Below are 11,099 nucleotides of genomic sequence, written 5' to 3' on the forward strand. Positions count from 1 at the left end.
TGAAATTCAGATGAATGATAGAAAAAAAGATAATTCAATAATAAATTAACATAGCTATGCCTATACCACCTCCAGTTATTTCTAAATTAGAGTGAAGAGTTTCCATGTATACAAGCAGTGTATTGAATCTGAGATGAATTGTACAGTTAGAGATTAACAGCTGCCAATGCTTTGAAGATGCTGGAAGGGATTTTTTTTTATTTGAAAGAGTTTTATCCTTTATCCTTTTTTTTTTTTTTTAATACTATCAGAAATCTGCTGGGATAGTAGTGTAATAACGTTGATTCTCTTTATTGTCTTTTCAAGGTCTGCCAAGCTTCTTGCAAAATGTTTGAGTCTGTTCTCACCTCGGTATAGTTTGCTTGCCTGGTTGGGATAACGCTGGCTGGCTTGGTTGTGTGGTGATCCATGACCTGTCTGCACAGGCATGCTGGTGTGGCAAGACAGTTTGGAGTAGCAGGTAGGGCAGATCCTCACAGACCCATAATGCTGCTTTCTGAAGACACTTAATTTTGGCAGCACTGCTGCTGTAGAGTTTTGACACTTTCTGGATGTATTTGTGTTAGATTGTAGTTTGAGTGCTCAGCATATGAAAGTATGAAGTCCTTTGTCTCACAAAGTTCACAGAAGAGACTCTTGTTGATGTCAGTGAGGTTTGGGTTAGGTCCTTACATGGTATTCTCCTGCACAAGCCCTTGACATTCACTGAAGAGACAGATATGTGCTTAAATGAGTATGTTCTGCCAGTTTTTTGATAGACATCTCTGTAAGTACTATCAAATTTGCACACAGACAAAATATATAGAAGTATAATCGCAGAAAGCAAATCCAGTCGGTCTATAGAACTTAAAATAAATTGAGGCATGGGTCGACATATTCAGCAATGCACATGAAATGCATTTATTAACCCCGAAGAAAGAAGCCATTGTAGAATGAAATTAAAACAACTCACACACGGGGGCAGTGTTGGCTGCCAGAATTACTGTCAGCTTTTGTTAGTTCAGGAGGCTTCGTGCAACCTGCTTTTGGAAAGGTTGAGTGTCTTTTGGAAAGTTAAGTATACAGACATACACCTCACATGCTTAGACCTCATATATAAGACTTTTTTTTCCTCTTCAGGAGAAACTTGGTGGGGGTTGTGTCTTTATTCATGGCAGTACCTGAAGGATTTTTGTGAAATATGGCATATCTCATAGTTTCAGTCATGCAGTTCAACATATTTTTAACACAGTTCATGTAGGGCATAAACAGCTTCCATATGCACATTATTTGGAGGAGCATTTCACCACATACGAGGAACTAGACAGATTGTAATAATACAATCCTGGGTAAAAGGGAAAGCCATTATTTGTCCCAGTTCAAATATGTTGTTTTGCTAAACATCAAATGTCTGCGAAACAGCTGAAATGAAAGACTAATATTAATAAGAGAACTTTATCAGCTCAGTGTTCCCCCTTCTCATATTTCCTTCTGAAATCAAATTGTAACATGTATCATGATCACACTTAACAGTCTTAATGCCTTGTATCATTATGTTCCCAAAGCAAGTAACTTCTGGCTTAGTAACAACATTTAAAAAATTTTAGCCTTATATGTAAGCTAGAATGGTACAAATATATAATATAAATATGTATATATTTATTAAGATAAGTGTCTTTGTATGTAAGCTTATGTTTAAATGGGAATGCCAGTGTTTAGGAGAAGAGGAAATAAAAATTCAAGAAAATAAATGTCTTCATTAGAGAAAACTGTGCAGCTAAGCAGCACGATGCCTTATTTAACAAACATTATTGTAACTACTTTTGTAACTCTCCTACTAAAAAAATAAACCAGAAACCAAAGAAAAACAAGATTGGAGTAAACATCTTGTTCTGTGGCTTTATCAGTGGTTGACTTCCTCCTCCCTAGACATATCACACATGATTTGTACTTCTCAGTCTTCAAATTAGAGGCAGGTGAATGTCTCCTCTGAAACTTGTTGTATTTAGATGTCAGAAGCTCTCTTACATGTCTCTACTGACAAACAGAGGGTGATATTTCCAACAGAAAGTGATATTTCCAGGTAAAGTTCTAGTGTAGCTTTTGCAGGATTATGATTTGTACCTGGGCACGTGAAAACAAAAACATCTCACGTAGGAAAGAGTCAGATAGTTCTCTTCTACAGCCCATGGTTACAGAACAGGAAACAAGGAAAAACCACAACAACCAAGGGTAAGTTTGGGGTGCAATACTGTATCACAAGCAGCTCTGCAACATAGGAGGAATTAATGCATGAAGAATGTTGGTGGATTTTAGTAACCACTCAAAATGGTTCAGAGATCAAACAAAATCTGCTGACTGCTGTAGGGCTAAGCACTTTCTCTATCTCCCCTTTTATAGTCTTACTAAATAATAAGCCCAGGCCAGAGAGATGGATAAACTCATCTCATTGTGCCTGTCCTCTGTATGTAGCAGAGTAGCAGTAGACCAATACGTGCATAAACTCTGAAATCCATAGTCATCTTATACCTTAAAGCACCTTAAAAAGCAGAATATTTGTTCTTAATAAGAAGTTCAAGTCTGCCTTCTTCAGGTTTTAAAATATCCTAAAGTCAACATGTATTAACAGAGTAATTAGCAAGAAGAAATAGTTGCAAAAAGCAAGGAGTTTTTATTATTTACGTGAAGAGGTTAGAAGAGTATTCTCAATAGCAATACTAATTCTTCCTACAAACATTTTGTGAGTAGTTGTGATATAGTAATACACACATCTACATACCTACCTAGCAGCCAGTACTACTCTCATAACCTTGATGTTGATGGTTCATTTTCACTGCGTTTTGTTAAGGTGTCAGTGCCAAGATCAATTTCCCTCAGCAACAGAGTTCTCTGTAAATAGATTCAACTGGAATCTGTCATAAATTAGTCTTTTGTTTTGTTTTTTTTTTAGAAACAATTTGCATGATTGCGATTTTTCTACCCTTTGCCAAGTCACAGTGTTTTGAGACCTATCAAGTGAGCAGTGAAAAAACTATAGTGAAGATTTTCTAGGCAGCACTCCACATTGTGTGGATGGGGCTGCAGGGGGTGGGCAAGAATTATCTGCCACCTAGGACTGATACTTTAAAACTTTTTATCTGTCCCAGCCTAGTAGATATACTTGAGTGTATGCTCAGTAGTTTCATGTAGGATGAGGTTCCCCACAGAATATGTGCATGGAGACCTTCTTCTAAAACAAAAGTAAAAATGACAGTGCTGATGTCCACCTTTCCTCTTTTTTTAGCTGAGTGCTTGACCAGAAAATAGTATGTGTAGGCATAATGCCTAGGAGATGTAAGAGCCAAAGCAGCAGAGTGCACTGGTAGATTATTCACTGGTTTAGATGGAGGTTCTCTGTTCCCCCAGTATGAAAGAGGTGTTCTCTGTTCTTCATATATAAAACTGCATTTCAGGTGGTTGCTCATGCTCCTTTGAAAATCCTTTCTGTTCTCTTCACATAGACTCTGGTCCTAGTCTTGGACTGGATCTCTGATTTCTCTCATCATGATCCCATAAGTTTAATGTTTTCATCATTGGAAAGCCCACTTTTAATTGTGATTCAAAGAGATCACATTCTGAATGAAGATGAATCTCCCTACCAAAAGAAAACTGTGTTTACAACAGAATCCCACAAGTTAATTTCCTTACAAAGTTTACTTTACCCTTAGCTCACCACAAGCCCTGTTCCCTTCCCTGGGTCAGAAGGGACAGGTTCTCTTGGTCTTGGAGTAATCCCAAGTCTGCTGACATCTTGTTTCTCTTTCCAAGGCCACTGACACAGGTATAACATACCCCTGATCCTGGGGTCTGATCAGGAAATAGAAGCTTCTTTCACTAAATGAGTCTCAAAATAGGTCTGAATTCCTTTGAAGCAGTATGCATCAGGTGCCTCATCTTTGTATTTGTTCCAATCTTGGTTTTAGTTCATCTGAACAGACACGAATCCATCATAAACAGGACTCACCATGCATTCCTAGTCTACCACTGTCTCATGTTCTTTCCTATGAGATCCAAATGCCCTACTTTCAACAGTTATTGATGTTCTGGGCTTAGCTCCCTGTGCATCCTGCTGCTTTGTGCTAACCCTGCCTTTGAAAATAATAAAATGTAGTAAGGATTGTTAGAAGATTCTTTAGTGGAGTTCTTCTCCATTTCTATATACTAAAGCACTTGCTTCAGATCCTAAGAGGAGGAAAATTTCATTCCAGTGGAGATAAATTCAAATGCAGAACTAAGCTGCAAACTTTTCTTAATCTATTTTAGTCTGTTGTGTCTTAGTGCTCCATTTGGATAATTAGGTATGGCTTCGTGAAGGAAATCAGGTGCAGTCATTAATGGCAATCTAGGTGCCTGCTGATTTCCAGAACAAGTGAAAAAGATTAAGAAGAAATTGAAGTTTTCAGTAAACACAAATCTTAGTTTCTAGGTGAACTCAGTCTTTCTGCTTTATACATATGATAGTTGTTTCCATATTGAAAAAGCTCTCCACTCTCTCTCCCTGTTGTATGAAGCGATCTGTAGTTTGCTTTAATCACTGTGTGTAATTACTTCTTAAAGATAATACCTTCTTTATGGTCACTGCTTGTGCTACAAGTCAGAAATAAGCCTTTACACTAAGCTAGTCCTGCAAAAATCTTTTTGATCCTTTTCGAGTCTAGTTGGAAACAATGAAAGAATCAAATATTCTCAGACTTCAAATGGTCCAGAACAACCTTCCTTTCCCTCATTATCTGGAGTCAAGGCTTTCTTTTTCCAGCCAAATAAGCATCAAAGGATCACAAACTTGGAAACTGCAAGTTATGTAGGATTATTGTAAAATGATTGCAATGAACTCTTTTATTATAAGAATCAGTGCAGTACTACTTTTGCAGTTCCCAGTTCAGTATTTGTTATAGAGAGAAACGCTCATAAGTGAAACATTATGGGATTCATTAAGTGTAATTTTATAGGTTGTAGCTAAAACCATTGACACTCAATAGAAATTTTTAATACAATGCCTTTTGTTATACATTATATTGAATATTGTATGTACATCCAAGATAGTTTGGTCATAGTTATGTTTCTGTTAACAATGATTAAGGGCAAAATAACATTTCTTTTACCACATAGTTCAACAAATCAGCTGCACAGAGACACTGAATTCTAATCCAAGAAATATTTCCATGTAAGCAAGGAACAATTGCTAAATACTGCTGAGCCAGCCAACACAGAGCGAGTGTATGCCAGAAAAGTAACAAATGAAACCCTGCCATGTATACTGCTGCAGGAACCACTGGGAACATCATCATTCTGGGTGTTCCTAATGGGGTGCCAGAAATCTTTCTTCTTTCATGGTGGTCAGGGGAAGATGTAGAGCACTGCCTTGCAGACTTGTACAACTAAAAGAAAATGCAATAACTCTCCTTTAGATAAACTGGAGAACATATGTTTTGCAGAATCAAGAAGAAAAGAAGGAAAATCAGCATGGGAGTAGGCAGCATCTTGATTTATGTAACTCCTTTTTGAAGGACAGGAACCCTTTGGTTCAGTCAGGGCCTAGAAGTAATTCCTTATACAAACCAACTTGAACTCAAAGCCAATAGAAAATATTTTTTTTAAAAAATCCTCTAGCTTTTAGTAAGATTTTTACCTTTGTAGGAACAGGTGAGCTGATATGGAAGAAAACAGCTTGGTATCACTACTTCAGGGTTTGTCTCTCCCAGTGCAATATGGCTGAGAACGTGGCAAAGGCTTCTTGGCATCTCCAGGTGAGAACATCTCATTCGTCTTTAGAGTTTTGTGATATATTAAGAAGGGACAATGCAGAACTGAGGAACCTCCATACTCTAGCCTGACCCATTAATAAGATTGTTACCTTCCTCTCCCTGTTAAGCCCAGTAGAATCTAAATAGAAGAACAATTGACCCTTTGCCCTACCACACTGGTTCTTGATCTGCAATAGCTGACATTTGCTGGACCTGGCCTGTAATGGTTTGTCTGCCTAAAGAGACCACAGATGACAATTTCCATAGTTGCTAAGCCGTTAAAACAAATAATGATCACATTGTGAAGTGCTGTTGAAATGTTCAATACTGCATTTTTTTCATGTGACTTGTTCTTTATATCTCAGTGTTGAGCTCCAGGAATTCAAAAGGCACCTGATCTTGGCCATCCATAGGCAGTTGGTTTCTGCTGCACTGCACTGGCTTTTGATGTCAAAGATGGGGGAAAAGTCTGAGAGGAAGGCTGAACAGTGCTGGTCAAGGTAACGGCTGAGCTGTCCCGACTTTCCTTTTCCTGTCATCATGTCACTAGGTCCTGAAATTATTTGGTTTGACTGTAGGTTGGCCCATGACTTTTGCTGCTGTGTTTGCATGTACCATGCTCAAGTCTGCTACACCCCATGCAGAAACCACAGCTCTCCTCTTTTCCCCCAACCCTTCTTCCTCCTCTCCTTCCAACCCCTACTATTACCTCATAGGGTTCTGCTAAGAGGGGAGTCTTTGAGAACTGGTCTTTCTTCTCTAGAAACTGCTCGCTCTGTCTCTCTCTCGTGCAAATACGCAGCAAGTTTCTGTCCTCGTTGCACAAGCTTTAGGAAGGAAAGAAAGAAAGGGTGACTAACACTGTACACCAGTGTTATCAACAAGTGTCTACACCAGGTCAAATCTCTCTGTTCCTCCTCGCCCACATCTGCATGCACCAATTTCCATCAACCCTGCATCAAAACACCAATAAAGCTGTGTCAAGTGCACAGCAGGATGATTTAATGGAAAACCAGATCCTTTAAACTACACCTCATCTGTGAAATACCATTGCAGAACAAGGGAATCTCTTGCTCTAATATTATACATTAATATTATAACTGTCTCAGAACAACAAAATATATTTAGTAATCATGTGTCTGGAACTGCAAGGCAGCAGGAGCCGCCATGTGACAGGGCAGGTTTTTCCAAGGACTAGCAGCTGCCTAAGCCAGCATCTCTGCTGAGCTCTTCAGGATTCCAAACAGCTGCAGCTGGATGAGTACCTGCCTAAAGCAGATTTTTCCACCAATCTACCAGAAAATGTATTGAAATTTACTGTTATTTTTTATTTCTCATCAAACTGTCTGGAAGCAAGTAAAACATATAGTTCAGTACCATAGCTTAAATTTTATTAATAATGAAAAGCCAGATGAGATGCATGTGTACCTAGCTTATCACTCAAAATCGATACTGCAACTGGTATTCACGAACAGAAAAAAAGAATTAGAGCCTTAGTCTGGAAAGCTCTTACTCTCCATCCCAGAAATTGCAAAAACTATCATAATGAGGGGCAGGAGTCAGTTGTTTCACTGGTTTTCCCTGTCGATAGGCTACTAGCAGCTGGCAGTTTTCTATTGCTGCCAGTCATTCATTTCTCCTTCACATTTCTCCTAAAAGGAAGGGCATGGATAGATGTTGGTAATGAAGCTGAACTCTTCATACTCACTGTTTCTCATTTTTTAAAGCTACTGTCTTATGTGGCCAAAGGACACGATGGAGATGAAAGCAGGCACCCAAATGGTCCCAATCAGAATTTTTATAAGTTTTTTTACAGTTCTGTGTTTAGCCAAACTGATTTCTATATCCCTTAGCTGAATACATTGATTCCTCTTCTTTTTGCCTTTCTCCATCAAGCCAGAGGCAAACAGCTGCTCTAATGGCACATGGAAGCTGCTTGGAAAGCTAAACCTTAGGTACACATCTCAAGAGTTTCCCTTCCCTTCAACGCTGCTATTACTAATACAGAAATGACATTACCATGGGAAAAACTTGATGTCTTTGCATACAATAAATTATTTGAAAGGATATATCAATGTACAGTCACAGGCAGCTTTGGATTATTAAAACTGAAAAAAAAAAAAAAAGTAGCTTTGGCTTCAGTTCTGCAATTTGGGTTTTTCCACACAGGCTTTACCATCTTCCTCTGGAGTCAGTGGCTGCAACAGCTCAGCTGTAAAACTAATACCCACGCCCTGGTGAGAACAGTGGTGTCCCTCACTTGAGTAACACCATCCAGGCTGAGCTCCCAGTCCCAGCAGCTCTTGCTTTGCTCCCCTGCATAGACACAGCTCTCTCCAGCCTGGCCTCTCACAGCAGCTCCAGCCTTACCTGCAATTTACCACGTGGGATGATTTCTTTAAGAGAAAACAGTTCTCAGCTTGCAGAAGCAGTGGTAAGAATCGGTATTTAAAGCTGTTCCTGTCGATCTACAGTGATGGAAGGGACAGCAGACATCAGTGCCTGCCCATTACCCCCGTTTTCAGACCTTGCACAAACAGGCCTTCCAGACAAGGAATGCCTCACACAATGACAGCCCCAATGTGATTTCAGCTGCCCTGCACCTCACAGCCTTACCAAAGGACAGGCTCTGCTTTTAGCGGGTGACCAGGTGTCACGGGGGGATCAGAGGGCAAGAGCCATATGGCAGCGGCTGCCCCAGCTCACAGACCCTGCTGGAGAGGGGGAACTGGCACTTCCCGACATCAGGACACAGCATGTCCCCAGGGCGGGGGCACAGCACAGACCTGTGCCACTGAGCCCCTCAGCCCCTGCCCAGTAGCTGACACAGCCACCGAGGGAACCCTCAGCTACCAGTGCCAGACATGCAGCTGCTTTGCCCAAAGGCTGTGGGATCAGAGGCATTCAAGGAAAACAAGCGGAAGAGATCAAATTATGTGACTTCTGTCATGTTTTATGGGGCCCATGTACTGATGGAAATGCAAGGAGGCCTTTTACCACTCTAGACAGGCAAACTCCTGGACCAGGGCCTCCGCAACAAGAATTTCACATGTGACTTGCTGGTTAATGGGATAAGAAAAGCAAAATGGCACTGGAATTCTGTAGCCAGCAAAACAACAGCAGCCCAACTAATCTCTATGATTCACAGATTCTTCATGTTTCCTTCAAGTACAGCTGATTCTTGAAAGACTTCATGTGAGAAAAGGCTTCTGCACACTGAGTAATCTCATCAGATGGTGAATGTGGTATTAAGTCATCTCAGTCAAATAGTCACAATTAATATAAAAAAAATTAAAATCAAGACATCACTGATAAGGTACACATCACCAATTCCAAGAATTCCAAATAATTACCAGATGATTTTTTCGTGAGAGCCAATTCCTGCAGCTCAGTTGCTCTGAGATTGCCAGCTGCACAATCTTTTTCCACATTTGATTGCTACACTGCAACTCTAAGTCAGAAATTTTTCTGTGAAAAGAAGAAATCCCCTACGAAATTCCTCTTTAGGGTAGCCCTGATCAGAGACACAGTAGTTATTGCCCAGCCTCTTTTCACTTAACTCAGTTTCCCAGCCTGAACATCTACAGTCACTGGAAATAAATCAGAGGTTTAATTTCACTTCACACTCTTTTAGCTTTATTACAAAATTTTCTACTCCCTCAACTTTAAATGTACATTTTTGTTTTAAATGAGATAATCTTCTGTGTCCCGTGTTCTCATACTTAATGCTGGAGTTACAAGGAGAATTAAAGAAAAAAATCCACATTTATTTCTTTACCAGTGTTCTTGCAAACAAGTCTGCCATTTTCCAGTTATCATCAGTCATTGTGCACTTGTGGCCTTTCCTGTTCACACAGTCCCAAGGAATCACTGAAGAGAAACAACATGCAGCTGATGCACCAGCAAAACATCTGCACTGCACCACGTCAGTTCTAGCTACTAAATTGCAGTGCAGGATTTTCTTTTTTCCAGGGCAAGTCTTGCCCTTACACAAAGTAACAGCAGGGGGAAGTAAAGCCTCTGTTTGGAGCGATTCTTCTCCTCCACTAGCTACATGAATACAACGAACTGTTTGCCTCGTTTAGCAATCATGATAGAAAACCCACCGGGTGTCAAGAAGCATGTTTAATGTCCTAAAATAAACACTGTGCCCGTGATCTGCAGATTTCTATTCACCTTTTAACTGAGCCAGACTATTTACTCTAACCTACTACCTGCACTTAGCTTATTATTCCAATTAGCACTGAATGCATTCAAAGTAAAAGGCTCATTTCTCCCAGCTGTGAGGGTTAACAAAGATTTTGTGCAATGACTTCAAGATGTGTACCCCTATAATGCACCTCCAGTTCTGATCATCACACACTGTATTTCACGTACTAATCTGGAGTACAACTACTTTTTGCCCACAACCTCTCTCCAGTCCAACAGATTGCAAATACTACCAAGGCACTGTATAGTCTAAGTAATGGCTCCTTTATAATCATTAAATCAACAGTTTAATTTAAAGTTTTCTGAGTTTTTCAAATTAAATTGAATAAAGACTTGAATTTACCATACCTATAGTTTCCAAGTGAAAGGTACAGCAAAGTATCTGGGGGAAAAATCCACACGAAACAAGTGAAAAACAGATACATTTTATTATTTGGAATCTGAAAAAAACCCCTGAACTAGTTTTTCCATTTACAAGCATTTGTTCAAATGCGAGTGGCCAGCAGTAGAATTAAGACTTCACTAAACAACCTAGAAGTTTTGCAAACGCCTTTGGGCAGTGCACAACATGGCCTTAATGCTGTGATATGAAATGCTGGACCCAAAGAAAACCTCAGCAATACTGAGCAGGAGCAGAGAAAAACCCAGCGGGAACTCCAGGAACCCTGTACCTTGACAAAACACATCACAAGGCAGCAGTGAGCATAACATGCACAAGTCCTTGTTTCAGGAACACAAAGTTTACAGAAACACATTCAGAAATGCTGATGATGGTACTGTTTTAGAGTAGTGACAGAGGTTACAGAAAGTGCAATTAAAAGAAAGCACAGGCTGCCAAGGGGCTATTTTAGTGTTTGGAGAGCAGCACAGGGCTGAGAAACTGCAATCAACTTCAATTCAGCCGTTTTGCCAAAAATGACATTTGTCTTTGGAAAGGGTAAGCCAAGCCAAGCCAAGCCAAAGAGAGAATGCAAGCTCATCTACAATCAATAACAAATCTCAAAATAAATTAAACACACTTCAAAATCAGGTTTGGTCACTAAAGGCTCACTAAATAAACAAACAACAAAATATTATTGGAAAACAACCCCAAACTATTTTTGGCTGTGCTAGCCTGGGGGGAGGGGC

General features: G+C 39.9%; 1 long non-coding RNA gene across 1 annotated transcript; it reads left to right on the top strand.

Moving 5' to 3' along the window:
* The first annotated feature begins 303 nt into the window (after positions 1-303).
* On the top strand, positions 304-6,291 carry LOC108499836. Its single transcript, XR_001875660.1, has 3 exons — positions 304-460; positions 5,656-5,765; positions 6,128-6,291. It is a non-coding gene; the product is annotated as an uncharacterized LOC108499836 (long non-coding RNA).
* The last annotated feature ends 4,808 nt before the right edge of the window (positions 6,292-11,099 follow it).

Source organism: Lepidothrix coronata, unplaced genomic scaffold (genome assembly GCF_001604755.1).
Source record: "Lepidothrix coronata isolate B3197 unplaced genomic scaffold, Lepidothrix_coronata-1.0 Scaffold79, whole genome shotgun sequence".
NCBI classification, from domain to species: domain Eukaryota; kingdom Metazoa; phylum Chordata; class Aves; order Passeriformes; family Pipridae; genus Lepidothrix; species Lepidothrix coronata.